The sequence below is a fragment of the Schistocerca serialis genome, chromosome 5 (assembly GCF_023864345.2).
Source record: "Schistocerca serialis cubense isolate TAMUIC-IGC-003099 chromosome 5, iqSchSeri2.2, whole genome shotgun sequence".
In the NCBI taxonomy this organism is placed as follows: Eukaryota; Metazoa; Arthropoda; class Insecta; order Orthoptera; family Acrididae; genus Schistocerca; species Schistocerca serialis.
The window spans coordinates 649,960,171-649,979,700 of NC_064642.1; positions in this window are offsets into that span (position 1 = coordinate 649,960,171).

Consider the following 19,530-nt stretch of genomic DNA (forward strand, 5'->3'; position numbering starts at 1 on the left):
GCTAACCAGCATTGATTCTGAAAACATTGATCATGTGAAACTCAACTCATACTTTTCTCAAATGACATATGAAAGCTTTCAATCAAGGCAGTCAGGTAGCTGTAGTATTTCTTGATTTCTGAAAAGCATTTGACTCAGTACCACACCTATGCTTATCATCAACAGTTCAATCATGTAGGGTATCAAGTGAAATTTGTGACTGAATTGAAGAGTTTTTGGTAGGGAGGTCACAGCATATTACCTTGGATTGAGAATTGTCATCAGATGTAGAAGTAACTTCAGGTGTTTCCCAGGAAAATGTGCTGTGACCCTTGCTGTTCATGTAGTATATTCATGAGCTTGCAGACAATATTAATACTAACCTCAGAATTTTTGCAGATATGCAGTTATCTATCATGAAGTACCATCTGAGAGAAGCTATATAAATATTAAGTCAGATCTTGATGAGATTTCAGAGTGGTGAAAAGACTGGCAGCTTGCACTAAATGTTTGGAAATGTGAAATTGTGCACTTCATAAAATGAAAAAAACAACAATATGGTATACTCTGACTATAATATCAGTGAAAAATCCAGGATGGAATGTAATGATACCAGAGAAGGAAAGTTGCCGCTCACCATATAGCGGGGATGCTGAGTCACGATAGGCACAACAAAAAAATTCACACACTCATAGCTTTCGGCCATTAAGGCCTTTGTCAGCAGTAGACACACATACACACACACACACACACACACACACACACACACACACACACACACACACACATACACACACACACTCACTCATGCAAACACAACTTGCACATGTCTGCAGTCTCTGCCTGTTGTTGTCTTCAGTCCTGAGACTGGTTTGATGCAGCTCTCCATGCTACTCTATCCTGTGCAAGCTTCTTCATCTCCCAGAGAGGTGAAACTACACAGGTCTCTGAGACTGCAGACGTGTGTGGAAGTTGTGTTTGTGTGAGTGTGTGTGTGCATGTGTGTATGTGTGTCTACTGCTGACAAAGACCTTAATGACCAAAAGGTATGAGTATGTGAATCTTTTTATTGTGCCTATCGCGACTCAGCATCTCTGCTATATGGTGAGCAGCAACTTTCCTGCTCTGATATTGTTATAATATCAGTGAGTCACAGCTGGGATCAATTAATTCATAGAAATACCTGGGTGTAACACTTTGTAGGGTTATGAAATGGAACAGTCACATAGGCTCAGTCGTGGGTAACATAGGTAATAGATTTAGGTCTATTAGTAGAATACTGGGCATGTGCAATCATTCTACAAAGAAGATAACTTACAAATCACTTGTATGACCCATTCTAGAATATTGCTCAAGTTTGTGGGACCCATAACAAACAGGACTAACCAGGGATCTAAAATGTATACAGAGAATGACAACAAGAATGGTCACAGTTTTGTTTGACCCATGAGATTCTGAAGAAACTGAACTGAAAGACTCTTGAAGACAGATGTAAACTATCCCAAGAAAGTCTACTAACAGAGATTCAAGAATTGACTTTAAACTGTGGTTCTATGAATATACTACAAATTGCTATGTATCACTCACACAGGAATCATGAAGACAAGATTAGAATAATTAAAGCAAGCACAGAGTCATTGAAGCAATCATTCTTTCCATACTCCATATGTGAATGGAACGAGAAGAAACACTAATAGTTGGAACAATGGAATGTATGCTCAGCAATGCATTTTGCAGTGGTTTGCAGAGTAAAGATGTAGATGTTGATATCGATGTAGATAGTGATGTGGTGGGAGCAGAGGTGAGGTTGTAGCACTGTCAACAAAGTCAAACATTCTACAGTGACAGAATCAACAAACTGGGTCACTGAGTGAGGTGGGACAGTGGTTAGTACAATGGACTCACATTTGGGAGGACAACGAATCAAACCTGTGTCCAACCATCCTGATTTAGATTTTCTTTGATTTTCTAAAACACTTGAGGCAAATGGTTCCCTTGAAAGGGCATGGCCAAATTCCTTCACCATCCTTCCCCAATCTGATGGGACCAATGGCCTCGCTGTTTGGTCCCCTCTCCCGAACCAACCAACAAACTGGTCTCTCATTACAAGAAATGTGTTTGTCACCACAACGAGTCTGTTGAGAAACAAATATGTAGACATGAAGAACAAATATGTTGAATGTTAATAACACTTGTTTTATTTAAAAAGCCTTAACAGTTTTCACATTAAAATGTTAGAGGCATTTCTTTCCAGCATGCCCTTATATCTGTGTAGTTAAACAGTTATCTCTTCTGGTCCTTTTAAATCCCTGAATGAGTATGAGTAACTGGATCAAAGACTTTTATCTGTTGACTGTCTATCAGACTTTCAAGTAAGACTAAAAACTCTAAGGTTACTTTCTCACTGTAGTGTATAAAATATTGCATTAAGATTGAATTCAAATTTCTTGCATTACTCTCCTCACACTCATATTGACTTTAATCATTTTGTGAATGTTGAAGTACATCTTATTTTCGCACTTGCTAAGAAGGAATTCCTCTACTAATAATTAGTTTCAGCAAATATTGCTCACCAAAAAGGTTTGGGATTTTTAAAAATTAGTAACATAACTTTCTTTTACTTTGCAGTTACTTTCTAAGATGGTTACTGAACCACAGCAGTTCTTTCCCATGCCTCTTAACCTTGTTAGATGAATTTACAAAGGAATCCTGAAAAGTGTAGACACTCTTTGACAGTTAATGTCTTTGGAACAAAATGACATATCATTGCAATTTTGTGTGGTATCATAGTCCACTTTTTTCTCAACAGATTTTGGCCTGAGTTTTTCAGCAGATGACTGTGCACCAGTGAATGAAGTAGGATTGTCATTTGAGCAATGTGAGACTGTATTGAAGTGTTACTAGAAATATAAAAACATGCTGGAGGTACAATGGCAATCACATTCTGTGTACAAAACTCTGCCACCAACATGTATGACAATTTATCATATTTGGCATAAATTTGAAGTCGATGGTTCCGTTCAGGATGAGCATAAGGAAAGGCCTGACTGGCCAAACACATCAACAAGTCCAGCTTCCAACAGCTGTGTTGCAACATTTTACTAGGTCACCTTTACTCTGAATCAGGGTGCATGTGAAAGTGGGGTAAGCTGTTCAAGCATACAGCAAATTCTGACATCTGCAAAACAGAAAGTGTACTTTCTAAGATCACTGTATGCTATGAACGAGGATGACCCAGATCGAAGGCTGGAGTACTTCGAGTGATTTGAAGCTGTGCTTCATAAGGGTGAGTGGTTTTTATGGATAGTTATGTAGCCTGATGAGACTAAATTCAAACTGAATGGTACTGCAAAACCACGACAAGTGCATGAACTGGTCTCCTGAAAATCCTCACATTCACATGGACAAACATACTAATCTACTGAGTGTTAATGTTTTGTGTGGTCTATCATCATGCAGTTTGATTGGTCCATTCTTCTTTGAAGGTACCATAACTGGTGAGGTGATCTTCATATGCTGCAAACATCCATTTTACCTGTCATCCAAGAAGTGTTTTCAAATGAAAGATTTTACGTACAACAAAATGATACTCCACCTCATTACCACAGAGTTATCAGGGCCTACTTGGACGAAAATCTATCTGGACAATGGATAGGTCGAAGAGGAGCTGTTGAGTACCCACTATGCTCTCCAGACCATATACCCCTTGGCTTTTACTTAGTGTGGACTTTGAAAAATGAAGTTTACCGACGGAAGTCAGCTACACAGAATGAGCTACAAGAAACCATTGAGGCATCCTCTGCAGCTATCACACCAGGAACACTGACAGCAGTAGTTGGTCAACAGTTCTGCAGCATCAACATTGTTTGGCTGCAATGAGGGTCACTTTGAGGGAACAAAATAACCTTAACCTTACACCCCCCCCCCCCCCCCCCCTCCGCCCCGTGTTCAGGAATTGTAAAGGTAAATCATTTTGTTCCATTAATATTGACTATCAAAGAGTGTCTACATTTTTATGAGCCCCTCTGTATATTGTGGGTTGTAAAATAAACTTGAATTTTTGCCAGGAATACTCTACATTGTTGTTGAAATAAAAGTTTGATGATGACTGTTCAGTAAATGAACTACTCTGCCAGAAAAAAAAAGAAATAGCACACCAGGAAAGACGACATCAATTTTGATCCAGTGACGGCATGTGCCTCCTGAGGATAGTACATGGTTTCATCATCATCCACCAACAGATAGGATAGTGTCATAGCTACTAGGGCACAATCTGCATCTACCCTTCAGTTGTTATTGTTGTTGTTGTGGTCTTCAGTCCTGAGACTGGTTTGATGCAGCTCTCCATGCTACTCTATCCTGTGCAAGCTTTTTCATCTCCCAGTACCTACTGCAACCTACATCCTTCTGAATCTGCTTAGTGTATTCATCTCTTGGTCTCCCTCTACGATTTTTACCCTCCACGCTGACCTCCAATACTAAATTGGTGATCCCTTGATGCCTCAGAACATGTCCTACCAACCGATCCCTTCTTCTGGTCAAGTTGTGCCACAAACTTCTCTTCTCCCCAATCCTATTCAATACTTCCTCATTAGTTATGTGATCTACCCATCTAATCTTCAGCATTCTTCTGTAGCACCACATTTCGAAAGCTTCTATTCTCTTCTTGTCCAAACTATTTATCGTCCATGTTTCACTTCCATACATGGCTACACTCCATACGAATACTTTCAGAAATGACTTCCTGACACTTAAATCAATACTGGATGTTAACAAATTTCTCTTCTTCAGAAACGCTTTCCTTGCCATTGCCAGCCTACATTTTATATCCTCTCTACTTCGACCATCATCAGTTATTTTGCTCCCCAAATAGCAAAACTCCTTTACTACTTTAAGTGCCTCATTTCCTAATCTAATTCCCTCAGCATCACCCAACTTAATTCGACTACATTCCATTATCCTTGTTTTGCTTTTGTTGATGTTCATCTTATATCCTCCTTTCAAGACACTGTCCATTCCATTCAACTGCTCTTCCAAGTCCTTTGCTGTCTCTGACAGAATTACAATGTCATCGGTGAACCTCAAAGTTTTTATTTCTTCTCCATGAATTTTAATACCTACTCTGAATTTTTCTTTTGTTTCCTTTACTGCTTGCTCAACATACAGATTGAACAACTTCAGGGAGAGGCTACAACCCTGTCTTACTCCCTTCCCAACCACTGCTTCCCTTTCATGTCCCTCAACTCTTATAACTGCCATCTGGTTTCTGTACAAATTTTACCCCTGCCACCTTTAGAATTTGAAAGAGAGTATTCCAGTCAACATTGTCAAAAGCTTTCTCTAAGTCTACAAATGCTAGAAACATAGGTTTGCCTTTCCTTAATCTTTCTTCTAAGATAAGTCGTAAGGTCAGTATTGCCTCACGTGTTCCAGTGTTTCTACGGAATCCAAACTGATCTTCCCCGAGGTTGGCTTCTACTAGTTTTTCCATTCGTCTGTAAAGAATTCGTGTTAGTATTTTGCAGCTGTGACTTATTAAGCTGATAGTTCGGTAATTTTCACATCTGTCAACACCTGCTTTCTTTGGGATTGGAATTATTATATTCTTCTTGAAGTCTGAGGGTATTTCGCCTGTTTCATACATCTTGCTCACCAGATGGTAGAGTTTTGTCAGGACTGGCTCTCCCACGGCCGTCAGTAGTTCCAATGGAATATTGTCTACTCCGGGGGCCTTGTTTCGACTCAGGTCTTTCAGTGCTCTGTCAAACTCTTCACGCAGTATCGTATCTCCCATTTCATCTTCATCTACATCCTCTTCCATTTCCATAATATTGTCCTCAAGTACATCACCCTTGTATAGACCCTCTATATACTCCTTCCACCTTTCTGCTTTCCCTTCTTTGCTTAGAACTGGGTTTCCATCTGAGCTCTTGATATTCATACAAGTCGTTCTCTTATCTCCAAAGGTCTCTTTAATTTTCCTGTATGCGGTATCTATCTTACCCCTAGTGAGATAGGCCTCTACATCCTTACATTTGTCCTCTAGCCATCCCTGCTTAGCCATTTTGCACTTCCTGTCGATCTCATTTTTGAGACGTTTGTATTCCTTTTTGCATGCTTCATTTATTGCATTTTTATATTTTCTCCTTTCATCAATTAAATTCAATATTTCTTCTGTTACCCAAGGATTTCTACTAGCCCTCGTCTTTTTACCTACTTGATCCTCTGCTGCCTTCACTACTTCATCCCTCAAAGCTACCCATTCTTTTTCTACTGTATTTATTTCCCCCATTCCTGTCAATTGCTCCCTTATGCTCTCCCTGAATCTCTGCACAACCTCTGGTTCTTTTAGTTTATCCAGGTCCCATCTCCTTAAATTCCCACCTTTTTGCAGTTTCTTCAGTTTTAATCTACAGGTCATAACCAATAGATTGTGGTCAGAGTCCACATCTGCCCCTGGAAATGTCTTACAATTTAAAACCTGGTTCCTAAATCTCTGTCTTACCATTATATAATCTATCTGATACCTTTTAGTATCTCCAGGGTTCTTCCATGTATACAACCTTCTTTCATGATTCTTAAACCAAGTGTTAGTTATGATTATGTTGTGCTCTGTGCAAAATTCGACCAGGCGGCTTCCACTTTCATTTCTGTCCCCCAATCCATATTCACCTACTATGTTTCCTTCTCTCCCTTTTCCTACACTCGAATTCCAGTCACCCATGACTATTAAATTTTCGTCTCCCTTCACAATCTGAATAATTTCTTTTATTTCATCATACATTTCTTCAATCTCTTCGTCATCTGCAGAGCTAGTTGGCATATAAACTTGTACTACTGTAGTAGGCGTGGGCTTCGTATCTATCTTGGCCACAATAATGCGTTCACTATGCTGTTTGTAGTAGCTTACCCGCATTCCTATTTTCCTATTCATTATTAAACCTACTCCTGCATTACCCCTATTTGATTTTGTGTTTATAACCCTGTAGTCACCTGACCAGAAGTCTTGTTCCTCCTGCCACCGAACTTCACTAATTCCCACTATATCTAACTTCAACCTATCCATTTCCCTTTTTAAATTTTCTAACCTACCTGCCCGATTAAGGGATCTGACATTCCACGCTCCGATCCGTAGAACGCCAGTTTTCTTTCTCCTGATAACGACATCCTCTTGAGTAGTCCCCGCCCGGTGATCCGAATGGGGGACTATTTTACCTCCGGAATATTTTAACCAAGAGGACGCCATCATCATGTAATCATACAGTAAAGCTGCATGCCCTCGGGAAAAATTACGGCTGTAGTTTCCCCTTGCTTTCAGCCGTTCGCAGTACCAGCACAGCAAGGCCGTTTTGGTTATTGTTACAAGGCCAGATCAGTCAATCATCCAGACTGTTGCCCTTGCAACTACTGAAAAGGCTGCTGCCCCTCTTCAGGAACCACACGTTTGTCTGGCCTCTCAACAGATACCCCCCCGTTGTGGTTGCACCTACGGTACGGCTATCTGTATCGCTGAGGCACGCAAGCCTCCCCACCAACGGCAAGGTCCATGGTTCATGGGGGGTACCCTTCAGTAGGGACTGCTTACTGCCAGAAGGCTCAGTGTGATGCAAATACATGAAGCAAGCAGGCAACCATACCATGGAGATGCACTTGTGCTTCCTACAGCCAAATGAATTAGTTTGAAAGGGGTCAAATGGTCAAATTGTGGCCTTCCAAATGATTGGATGGCCCTGTTGTAGAATTGCCACACAAGTTGAACATGCTGCATCAGTTGTTCAACAATGCTAATATCGGTTGTCACATGAACATTATCAAAAACAGTATGTGAGATTCTGGATGTTCACACAGCACAGACACCCACCAGGATCGTCATATTGTAAGGGCAGCAGTGGCATATCATACAGCTACCACATCACAGGTAAGAGAATTTGTAGGCTAGGACACAGCATGAACTACTGTCAACCAGTTATCAGCAGTTGGACTATGAGTATGCACACCCGTAGCCCATCTTCCACCCACTTCACAATACCAATATGCATGACTTGACTGCTACCATACGAGATGCACTTGGAAGATGGGAATATGCTCTATGGTCTTCAATGATGAAAGCAGATACTGCCCACATGCAAGTGATGGTTATTTGTGTATACAACATAGACCTGGTGAGTGCTATAGACTGCGTTCATCCAAGACACACTGGCCTCATTATAGGCCTTACGATTTGCGGTGCAATAAAGTAAAACTCTCGTTCACCTTTCATGTTTCTGGAGGGGACACCAACCAGTGCATGGTACATGCAGGATGTTGTTGACCCATTCTACTTCCCTTCTTGCAACTGTGAAGTGACATGTTGCTCTCTGCATGAACTCTGGACTTGTATCCAGTTAAGGAGGTGTGGGATGTGATGGTATGAGAAGCAACTCATGCTACTCATCAACCAACAACTCTTACAGAAATACATAAGTAGGTTGAGCAGGCGTGGCATAATGTATCCCAGAATAGCAATAGCCATCTGCACAACTGATTGGACTGTTGCGGACTACCACAGCCTTACCTGCGAACCAGCCAATGTTTACAGCAAGCTCTCTGTGGTATCTACTGATGATAACTCTGCACAATGGCTTTCTCCTGGGCCACAATTTGGACTTTTTTGTTATTATGCAAATACTTTTAGGTGACAGTTTTAGATAGAGGTGTGGGAGGTCTTTTGATATATGGTTGTGTAAAATACCAGTAGATATCAGGCCTGAAACACAATGTTTATGACAGTGCCAACCTCAGCAAACATTTGCACTGTAGTCATTGTCAAAATGCTTTAGGGTCATTCCATGTCAAGTGTCCTAGAATAACAAATGGTCCCCACTCGACCATCTCAGATTCAGTTCAAAACTTGCTTTTGTATACATATATATGTGTTAGGTCAATGTGCAAAATTTTGGCTCAATTGTTATATTGGTTCCACAGCTAGGGCCACCTTAGTGCACCCATACCAAGTCACAAAGTGCATGGTGTGAGGAATTCAGTTAACTTTGTTATAACTTTGTGCATCTTCTGTGATATCTGTCACTCTGAATTTTTGTATCCTAGTACAACTTTCGTTGCTGAATGCAGTTAAAGCATTCAAATTCTTTAGAAATTACTATCCAATTTGCTACTTGGTCTTAAAGTGTCTTGTAAAATTTATCGTGGAATATTCAAGCCCTACTTTAACAATATTTTACTATAAGGGAAAGGTAGCTGGAACCTTGATTTTTGGGCTGCTAGCCAACAACCAGGTGCTCACTATACTACACCAGTATTGGCATAAAATTATGAGTAAATAGTTCTGATTTTATTGACCCTTGTCTCAGGTGTCAAATTGAAAATTGTAAATTTCTAGCACTTTTCAGGATCAGTTTTCAATATTGCTGTCAATTCTGATCTTCTTTTTATTAACACCACTGAAAACAGCACATTTTTTGCTACAAGGGACTTGAAAAAATAGAATGGTAATTTTTCCATATAAGGTGTTTATAATAGATTGACATAAACCTAAGCTGTTACACTTACATGTGTTATCATGTTGGCAGCTGTTGTGCTGGAGAATGTCAGGCACTTGTCATTTGTTAGTATAAATTATTTGCAGCATGATACTTTTTGTTCGTATGATGTGCAGGTACAACTGTTTTGTATATGGGTTCCAGAAACCTCTAGAAATTAGAAATGCAGGTGTGACTGTTTTATAACACAGAACATAGGTTCCAGAAAATTCTGTTTATTGAGATGCAGACATTGCTGTTTTATAACACAGGACATGGATTCCAGAAACTTCTGCAAATTTGATATGCAAGTATGACTATTTTATAACAGGGCATGGGTTCCAGAAATTTCTGGATATTTGATATGCAGGTAGAACTGTTTTATAAAACAAGACGTGGATTCCAGAAACTTAGGTGCAGGGCAACAGTTTTATAACAAGGCACTAGAAACTTCCAGAATTTTCTGCAATGTTCTGGAATGTTCTCTGGTATTCTCATCTTATACATTCACACTATATAAGATGTAATTTAATTTGGATATCATTCATGTTTATACACAAATTGTCAACCATTGTATCATTTGTGGTAATTATCTGTGATTGTTTACCTTGCAGCTTGGTTGATTCCTTCAGTCAATTGTTGAATCATTACTGAAGTTACCACTTGTTATGGCTCCAAACAATGGAAATATCAACCTAGAGCAGTGCGCCATTGGACAAATAAACAAGTCTGTATGTCATTTAACTATATTCACCAAGAAATAATGCCTTCTGAAGTGAATTAGTGACCTCTCTGAGGAGGACTGGAATTTGCTGATTTGATGAGTTGGATTTCAGCTTGATTGTGGTGCCAAAATATGTTTACATCATGAAGCAAAACTGTTGACCAGGTTTCAATACCTGCAGAAATCATGCTGCAAACCATTTCAAAAGAAGAATCGTGTTCAACAAAAGTATGCATCCTATTGATGTTGCAACAGCTGACTTTTTGAAACAACTTACAACAGTTGATGTTAAGTGTGGACAGAAGCATTGCCTTGCTTATAGAGTTGATATCGAAGCAAAAAAGGCCAACCATTGCCTTCATCAGAGTCTAATGAAGATGATGCTACAGTTGCTTCAGACAGCTTGATCTCTAGCTTCACAGTGATTGGTGTGTCACCAATAAAATTTCAGCATGTTTCAAACTGGGATTCCAGTGGATACGCTAAATGAAAGATAAGGCAAGTTCAAATGGCTGTGGCTACCAAAACTGCTAAAATTGGCTGACTTAAAGCAGATGATATCATAGAACTGTAGCCAGGTCAAAAATGCCATGATTGCTCTTCATACAAAGTCCTCATCAATGAATTGAAAGGAAAGTTGTAGGTTTCCTCAGCTTCTGAGAAAATTCAGATTTTAACTTTGGCTCCTAGCAGTTGGAGCATTAAGAAAAGGTGGAAGAATTCAGCATGTCTGAGCCAATGGTGAAAACTGCCAGAAAGCTGAAGGAAGAGAAAGAGATATTGTGAAACCAGATCCAAAGCAAGGAAAAGCTTTGCAAAAAGATATTAGGGAAAGTGTAGCAAAATTCTATGACAGGCACCTGAATCTGCCCTGGAAAAAAGGACTTTGTTGCCATAAGGTCATCAGCTGGCCCAATAGTTCCCATGTAGAAACGTCTGCTGCTTTGTAACTTGAAAGAAGCCTATCAAGAATATTGCAGACAATATTTACCAAAAGTTAGCTTTTCCAAATTTTGTGTTCTCCGGCCAAAGTAGCGCATCACAGTTGGTTCAGCAGAAACACACTCAGTTTGTGTTGGTACAGCTCACCAGAATGTCAAGTTGATGCTAGCAGTGACTCTAATTAAGGATGGCTACAAGAGTTTGTTAGCGAAAACAGCTTACAATTTGGATTCAAAAGATTGCATTCTCTGATGATGTGACCAAGACCTTGGATTAGAGGCCTTGGAAATATTTGTAGACGCTGCAATTGAATACAAGAAATGGATACACACTGACTGAGATACCCTGGAGACAAAGCAGTCAATGATAGAAGAATTTATCCAAAACATTGTGACCAAAATTGTCAGTCTCTCAACCCATCGTTACATAGAAAAGCATCTAAGGAACTACTGAAAAAAAAAAATCTGGAACGTGGAACGCTGCTTGTTCTCATGGATTTTGCAGAAAATTATTCATTTATTATGCAGGATGCTGTACAAGGTTTCCATTGGGAAAACAGACAGGCTGCATTACATCCCTTTGTTATTTATTACAAGGCTTTGACTGGAAAGATCGAGTCTCTTAGCTTCTGCATTGTCAGTGACTACCTGCAGCATGATACACTTGCAATTGATGTTTTCTGCTCCAAGCTGATTGGTCACCTGTGAACCCACTTTCCAATGCTGAAGCACATCAGCTATTTCAGCGATGAATCAGCTGCCAAGTACAAAAATTTCAAGAACATCATGAATCTGTGTCAGCACTACAATGACTTTAGTATCAGTGCAGAATGTAACTTATTCACCACAAGCCATGGGAAGTCTCTATGTGATGGTATTGGGGGCACAGGAAAGCGATTAGCAACAAGACCAAGTCTCCAATGGCCAACTTCAGATCAAATTCTAACACCAAGTGAGATACTTAGATTTTGTGATGAACAAGTTCATGGAATTAAATTCCTTTTTATTGCAAAGGAAGAAATTGGTGCTGCAAGACCTTTGGAAGAAAGGAGATTTGAAAATGGTTGCATGGTTACAGGGATCAGAGAAAACCTCTGCTTCAGACCAATTGATGGAAAATGGTTACAAATTAGCAGAATTTCCAGTGATACAGTGTCATTTATTGCAAGTGTTGATCAAGCAGCATTGTATTGTATTGTATGGAACTGGGGACCTAGAAACAATGGAGAGATGTTATCCCTGCGGTAGCCTTTAGTGGTTCACAACTCCACAACATGCAACAGCAATCCACTCACCCCACTGCTGCCCCACACCAAACTCAGTGTTATTGCATGGTTCAAGCCCCTGGTGGACTCCCTCCTGGGAATGTCTCACAACACAGAAGTTTAACCCCAATGTTTTCTTGGTAGAGTAATTATTTTGTACGCATACGTGGAGAAAGTGTTTGTGCAGCAATCGCTGACATAGTGTAACTGAGGCAGAATAAGGGGAACCAGCCCACTTTCGGCAAGGCAGATAGAAAACTGCCGTAAAAACCATCCACAGACTGGCCAGCACACTGGACCTTGACACTAATCTGCTGGGCGGATTCGTCTTGGAGACTGGCACGCCTTCCGCCCGGAAAGCAGAGCATTAGACTGCACGATCAATCAGCATATTTCTCGAGTGTTCCAATTGACAGCACCCAATCTGGGCAATACATAGCCTGCACTTATGACAACAGATGATGGATTGGAAACATCTGTGAAACATCATTGGAAGAATGAGATACCTTTTGTTCATGCATCCTCATAGTCCAACTAACTCATTTCATTGGCCCTTAAGGAAGGACACTTGTTGGATCCCAGAGCAGCAGATAATCAGCATTTTGCCAGCTCCAGGTTCCAGTTCCATGCGTCGGAGATACACTTACACATCAGAGGTGCTGAAGAGCATTGAAGAGAATTTTAATACCATGAAAATGGTTACATGAACTGCAGCAACAGACTTATGATACTTGGTTCATTTTGTGAACTTAGTGCTTTGTTATGTTCACAGCAATGTTGTTTATTTTCTCATTTTTGTATGGGCAACTGCTAAGGTACCTTTGAAGCTAGTTTAAAAATCTTATATGGAAAATTACCATTGTACTTTTTAATGTTCCTTGTAGCAAAAAATGAGCTCTTTGCAATTGTGTCACTTAAAAGCAGATCAGAGATGGTAGTCATATTAAAAGCTGGTCCTGAAAAATGCTGTAAATTTGCAGTTTTTAATTTGACTCTTGAGACAAGGGTCAATAAAATAAGAACTAAATACTCATAAATGCTAATACTGGTATAGTATAGTGAGCACCTGGTTGCTGGCTAGCAGCTCAAAAATGAAGGTCATAGCTGCATTTCCCCTATAGTAAAAGATGCTTAAAGTATGACTTAAATTTTTCACGATAAATTTTACGAGGCACTTTCAGACGTAGTAACATAAGGGATAGCCATTTCTGAGCAATTTTAATGCTATAGCTGCATTCAGCACTAAAATTTGTACTAATGTACAAAAATTCATGGTGATAGATGTCTGACACATGCACAGAGCTATAAGAAAATTGGCCAAATTATTCACCCCATGCACTTTATGATATGGTATGGTTCCAAGAAAGTGACCTTAGCTCTGGAACCACTGAAAGAATTGAGCCAAAAAATTTTTTTCACAGTATCCTAACACATACATATTTATACACATATAAATTTTTAACAGAATCTTAGATGGTCGAGTGGGGACCCCTAGGACACTTGATGTGGAATGACTCTTTAGCTTGTCCCCTGCACCACTCTTCTCCCCTCAACTGGCTTAAGTCCTCATTTGTTTATGTTCGCAATTGACTGCCACAATATAGTGTCCAAGCAGTATTTACCACTGATGTTTGACTATCCCACGGAAATGCCTGTTTGCCTAATCCAGTACTTTTTTCATGCACCATTCCATTGAGCATTGTGTTTTCAGAGGAGGATCTAATGGTATATGGCTACACCAAAAGTGTGGTTTATATTTGAGTGCTTCCCAGTTGACCTAAGAACAGTGCTCTTCTGCACTAACATCTGAGTCATTCAGGAAACTTTCAGCTTACTGTATCAACCAAGTGGTATCTACCTCCATTAGTCTTTTGTTTTGGCTGCTGTTTGTACATAATTTGTGTTTCATAAAATCTATATTGTTGAAGAAGCAGATTTACAACAAAAACTACATGCAAGTTGTGAACAAAAATATAGTTGCTAGTGTTTGCAAATAGATGGAAAACAACCAAGTATAAACTAATAGCTGAGTGATTGAAATACTGGGAGAAATTACCTTCATAGACAACACATTAACAGAGTAACTGTTACTTGCTATGTTTACACAGACATGAGTGGAACCTGTTTCTCAGTATTCTTGGGTGTAAATAAGTTTCTTCATGAGAAAAATGCCACACCAAAATGAGTACCTGTGACTGAAATTAATTATAGACTGTTCAGATTTCCTTTATGATTAACAGTTATGAAGGAAGTAGTGGGGTGAGCCTCACAAGGATGGCACAGCAGGCATTCCGCCTATCCCACAATATCTACCTGTGGTTTCCAGAGCATCACTGTCACCACTGCAACATTTACTGTTTGTGCTAGGGTGGAGTTACAGATGGCTTGTCATCATGTGGATTAATTCATTGTGTGCTGAGATTTTGTTGTTTTTGTTTTTTACAGTTGCAGAGATAATGTTGTATCTATTACTACTCAGAAGAAAGTTTGTCATGTGTTATCCAGTGAAAATGTTCAGTGTTGCTCTCTTTTGGGCAGGGGATTGCTGTGCGAGGTCGGCACTTCTTTTGTCTGCAGTCTGTGCAATGAATGGGGTGAGAAATAAATGAATAGTGTAGCCTTTTACATCACTAAATATATTCTTGTAAAACAGTTTTATACACTGGGGATGAACTGAATGAGGTAACACTGTCTTAAACACACTTGCTTTATATTCTAGAGGATGGCGGTTTCTATTTCATTTGGCCATCCTGATGTAGGTTTTCTGTGGGTTCACTAAATTATTTCAGGCAAATGCTGGAATGGTCGCTACCATAACGACAAGGCTGACTGTCTATCCCGTGCATATTAAACTAGACTGGTACATATATAAATGCTCATATATATGAATTACATTGTTTTGTTGTTCTTAAACAGTAATACCATGACATGTCCAACATCCTTGTAAAAGTGATCTAAGGATGAAAACTACTACGACTAATACTGTACCTTAAACAGTTGCTCTTGACAATGCTCCAACCATTTCATTTCCTCTGAAATGATGCCTACCTTGACAGAAGGAAAGGTTATGATACATTTCAACATCAAAATGTCAAAGTGATAACTTTGAAAAGGAGGAGCATACGGGTATAATATCACTGCTTAAATCGTGGTTTCCCCTGTATGGAATCGATAAGCTGGCAAAAGAATATGGGCATACAGTAATTAGCAGACATATTGTTGCTGCCATTTCAGACTGATGAACTTGTTATGGGTCCACATGAAAGGTCACATTTCAAGGAATAGTAAAGAAAAGCTACATTGTCTGCATTTGAGCTGTTAGGAAAGTCACCTCTAAGGTTGGGAGAAAGCTGTCTATCATTTGCAGCACATCATAGAAAGAGTAGGCTGAATGAAGCTATTTTTCAGAAAATTCGTAATAGTGTGGCGATTATCGATAAGTGAAAAGTGTGTTTTATCTTTGAACAACTTTCTTTTGATGAGTCTGATGCCATCTTCTTATGTGCTGTAACACTTACAGTTTCTGCTGTATTGTGTCTAGTTGTTCAGTGTTTAATAAATGTATTTCCATCAAAATGTGTGGTATTGGTGACATACATTACCTTAACTGTGTTACCTTAACTGTGTTAATAAACACAATAGGAAATGCCAGATCAATAAATAATAATAGTGACTGTGTTACTTCAAGCATGTTTGACAGTGCCTAGAGCTATGTTAGTGGAGTTTTTCGAGTGTCATCACAAAAAGATGTGCAGCTGGATTCAGCTGAATGCATGGTGTACATAAGTGCACCTGCATAGCAAAATAATATTTTTGTAATTTTTCACTTTTTATAAGACAGCTGTTATCAGCAGCCAAGTCCAAATGAGGTACATCTCAGAAACTTAGTCTTAATCACACAGGAGAAATATCTTTCACTGTCTCTATTATAATTGTTCCAATACATAGCTAGTGTATTTTGCCATCACAATTCTTCTTATTTTCAAAACTATAAGTTTCCTCACTTCATTAACACAAATAATGATTTTGTTGTTTCACATATAAGTAGAAAATCAGGAAACATAAAAGGGTAATTATAAATCTCTTACTCTCAATAAAACAAAATGGGTGACCACTATGGTTTCAGTACATGAGCATAGCATTGTGTGCCACATTTAACTCAAATTATCTCATGTCAGAGATCTCAAAATGAGTTCCAGTTTGCATCAGATGAAAACAAAATGTATTCCTATGGTGTCATTTGCAAAATATTTTCATCCAAAGTCAATAACAGAAAAGTTCTCACATGCTGAAATCTCAATAACTTTGGCAGAAATTGCATTTTCTTAAACTTTCCATATTTTGCCTTAAAATTTGTTGCTGTAAATAAAATTAAAATGAAAGCATATTGCTGTTCTTCCAAAAGACATTGATACCAGTTCCATTTTTGAACATGGAGTAATTTACAAGTTTTAGCAAGTTGAATGAAATGTAAGGCTACACATGTGTTCTGTGTGGGAGTGGCAACCCAGTTCCATGCCTCCACATGTTCCTGCCAAAGTGTCAATGCTAAAGTAATTTTGACTACGTTTTCCATAGGTTTGATTCATGACAATACATAAATGATTACGAAATCGTAACTGTTTTTAATCTGCAAATGTAGGGTTCTGTGGCCATTGTCACAGTTAATACAATTATTCTGGGTTTGTGACCACATTGTCAGCTATAAAATTCCAACATTTCAGCAACTGTTGCAAGACACCTTTCTCAGGGTATTGCTTACTGCTGAATAGGTGCTGGTTTAATTACTTATCTTCTGTGGAGGAGTGCTGTCATTAGGTTTGAGGGTGAGAAGGAAGGGTATTAGGTGTTCTTTTATTGGTCTTTTGCATTGCATCTTGTCGTTCATGGAAATTGGTGTTGGACTGGGTGTCCAACAAGCACAAGGTTATCTGAACACGAGAGATGTATCCATCTCAAACAATACAACAAACCAGCAATGTTAGATTACCAGGAACAGTGCAGAATGAAGACTGAATTTTGAAAGGGCTGCATACTGGCAAACAGTCATTTAGCTTGATGAGGAAGATCAGAGCAGCTATGGAAATAGCCTTGTGACCTGAGAACATGAACAGAGAAGACGGGTACTGACTCCCAATGTCTTGGCTTCCAGCAGTCACAGCTTTGCTGAAGGACAGCTCTCGCAAAGCTACAGGGGTGCCGTAGGTCATAGCAGTGGAGGGTACACAGAGTGCAGTCACGCCCTAGCCAATAACAGGCAGTTAGTACCTAGCATGACACTTCAGTTGCAACTCAATTTTCCTTTTCACCAACTTCTACCAATGGCAAGTAATAAAGGAAATGCCAACGGAAAACGTCTATTTCCACCAATGACAAGACACAATGCAAAGACTAATAAAAGGACGCCTAATACCCTTCCTCCTCTCCCTCATATCCAATGACAGCACTCCTCCATAGTATATAAGTAATTAAACTAGTGCCCATTCAGCAGTTAGCAATACACCCTGAGGAAGGCATCTTGCAATAGTCACTGAAACATCAGAATTTTATGGTTGACAATGCGGTCACAAACCCAATAAGAATTTTACTGACTGTATTTATTCTCTCACTTCAACTACTCATTATGGAATGAAGCCCTTGTATACTGAAATAGATTTGATTGTGAGTTCATCTAAAATCTGCATGGTTGCTGGAAAAATTTGATAACAAATTGCTGACCAACAATATTGCATTCATATTTGATGATATTTGCTACAGCAATGGCACCTGTTGTACTTTGAATTGGACCTACAGAAATTTTTATCACATGTGGTTCAGTGCAAATATGATGTATGTAGGTGTCTGATGTGAGCATATGTGCAGCATCTCAGGCTGTAAAACCTCCTTGATTTTATACTTTTGGAATTCAGGTACTACAGCAGATGATGAGTAGAACAAATTGCAGCAACTTATTATTTGAATCATTTTATTCAGTAAACAAATATTGTACACACATCTTAAGAACATTGTGGGAGAACAGAAACTGAAGAAAAAGCACAGATATACAAAAGATATGCCAGGATATTGGTTTCAGAGCTTGTTATTTTCAATGGTCACAATGTGCTTTGTATTCCTCATGCTATCACTAAGCAAGAGTCTTCAGTTGCATCCAAATGCACTCAAAATCATCATACTTCTCATTTGTCCATTATGCCACTCAACAACTCAGGATGCCAGACTATGGTCTCCACAGGAGTGTTTTAACAAATGCCTGTTTCCAGTATAGGGCCTACCATTCACCAGATTTGATATTAAGATCTTACAGGACAAGGGAAAGTGAGGGAAGAACACTGATTTTTCAAATTTCAGCTGCACATATTAAAGGGAACACTGAAATGATCTCAGCATTTTTAGGGCACATGAATGTATTCAGAAAGTTTTCATCAGCTGGTTATGCATGGTAATAATTATGAAAAAGGATTTTTTCCTGTATTTCAGTAGAAGTAAATTTATAACTTTAAAAACACAAATAAAATTTAGCTTATGAATTCCTCTCATTTCAAGATCCAAAAGAACTACACAAACCTCATAATACTGAATCAATGGACTCCACCCCCTATCACACCACAAACTCCTTCTCCAAGGTAAATATTTATCTGATCCAGACTGGACAAAAAATCCCTTAATCCCAAGACCCTTTCATTTAAAATAAAAATTATCTCCTTAATCTCAGTATCATCCATGTTACATTACAGCATGCAAAGATTTTGTAATGAAGTTTCCAGTTCAAGAGTACCACACTGCCTTGCTGTGCCCTGTCCTCTCTGTAACCCTTAGAACCAAAGCATCTGTTTTCCTCTTTTCATCTCCCACATCTCCTCCAATCACAATCTCTATCTCATCTACTAACTTTTATTGCAGTAATCATAATCAAGAGGTATGATGAGAACATAATCATCATGAATCCCTGATCTGAATAACCTTATGCATTGCAGGGCTTTGGCTGCATCAACTCAAAGAAACCAAAAGTGATAAAACATAACTAAATAATTGAGAAAGTTGTTGATAATCCAAGTGAATGGTTAAAAGGGCAAGAGACAGCCATGGCAGAAACCTGGCGATAA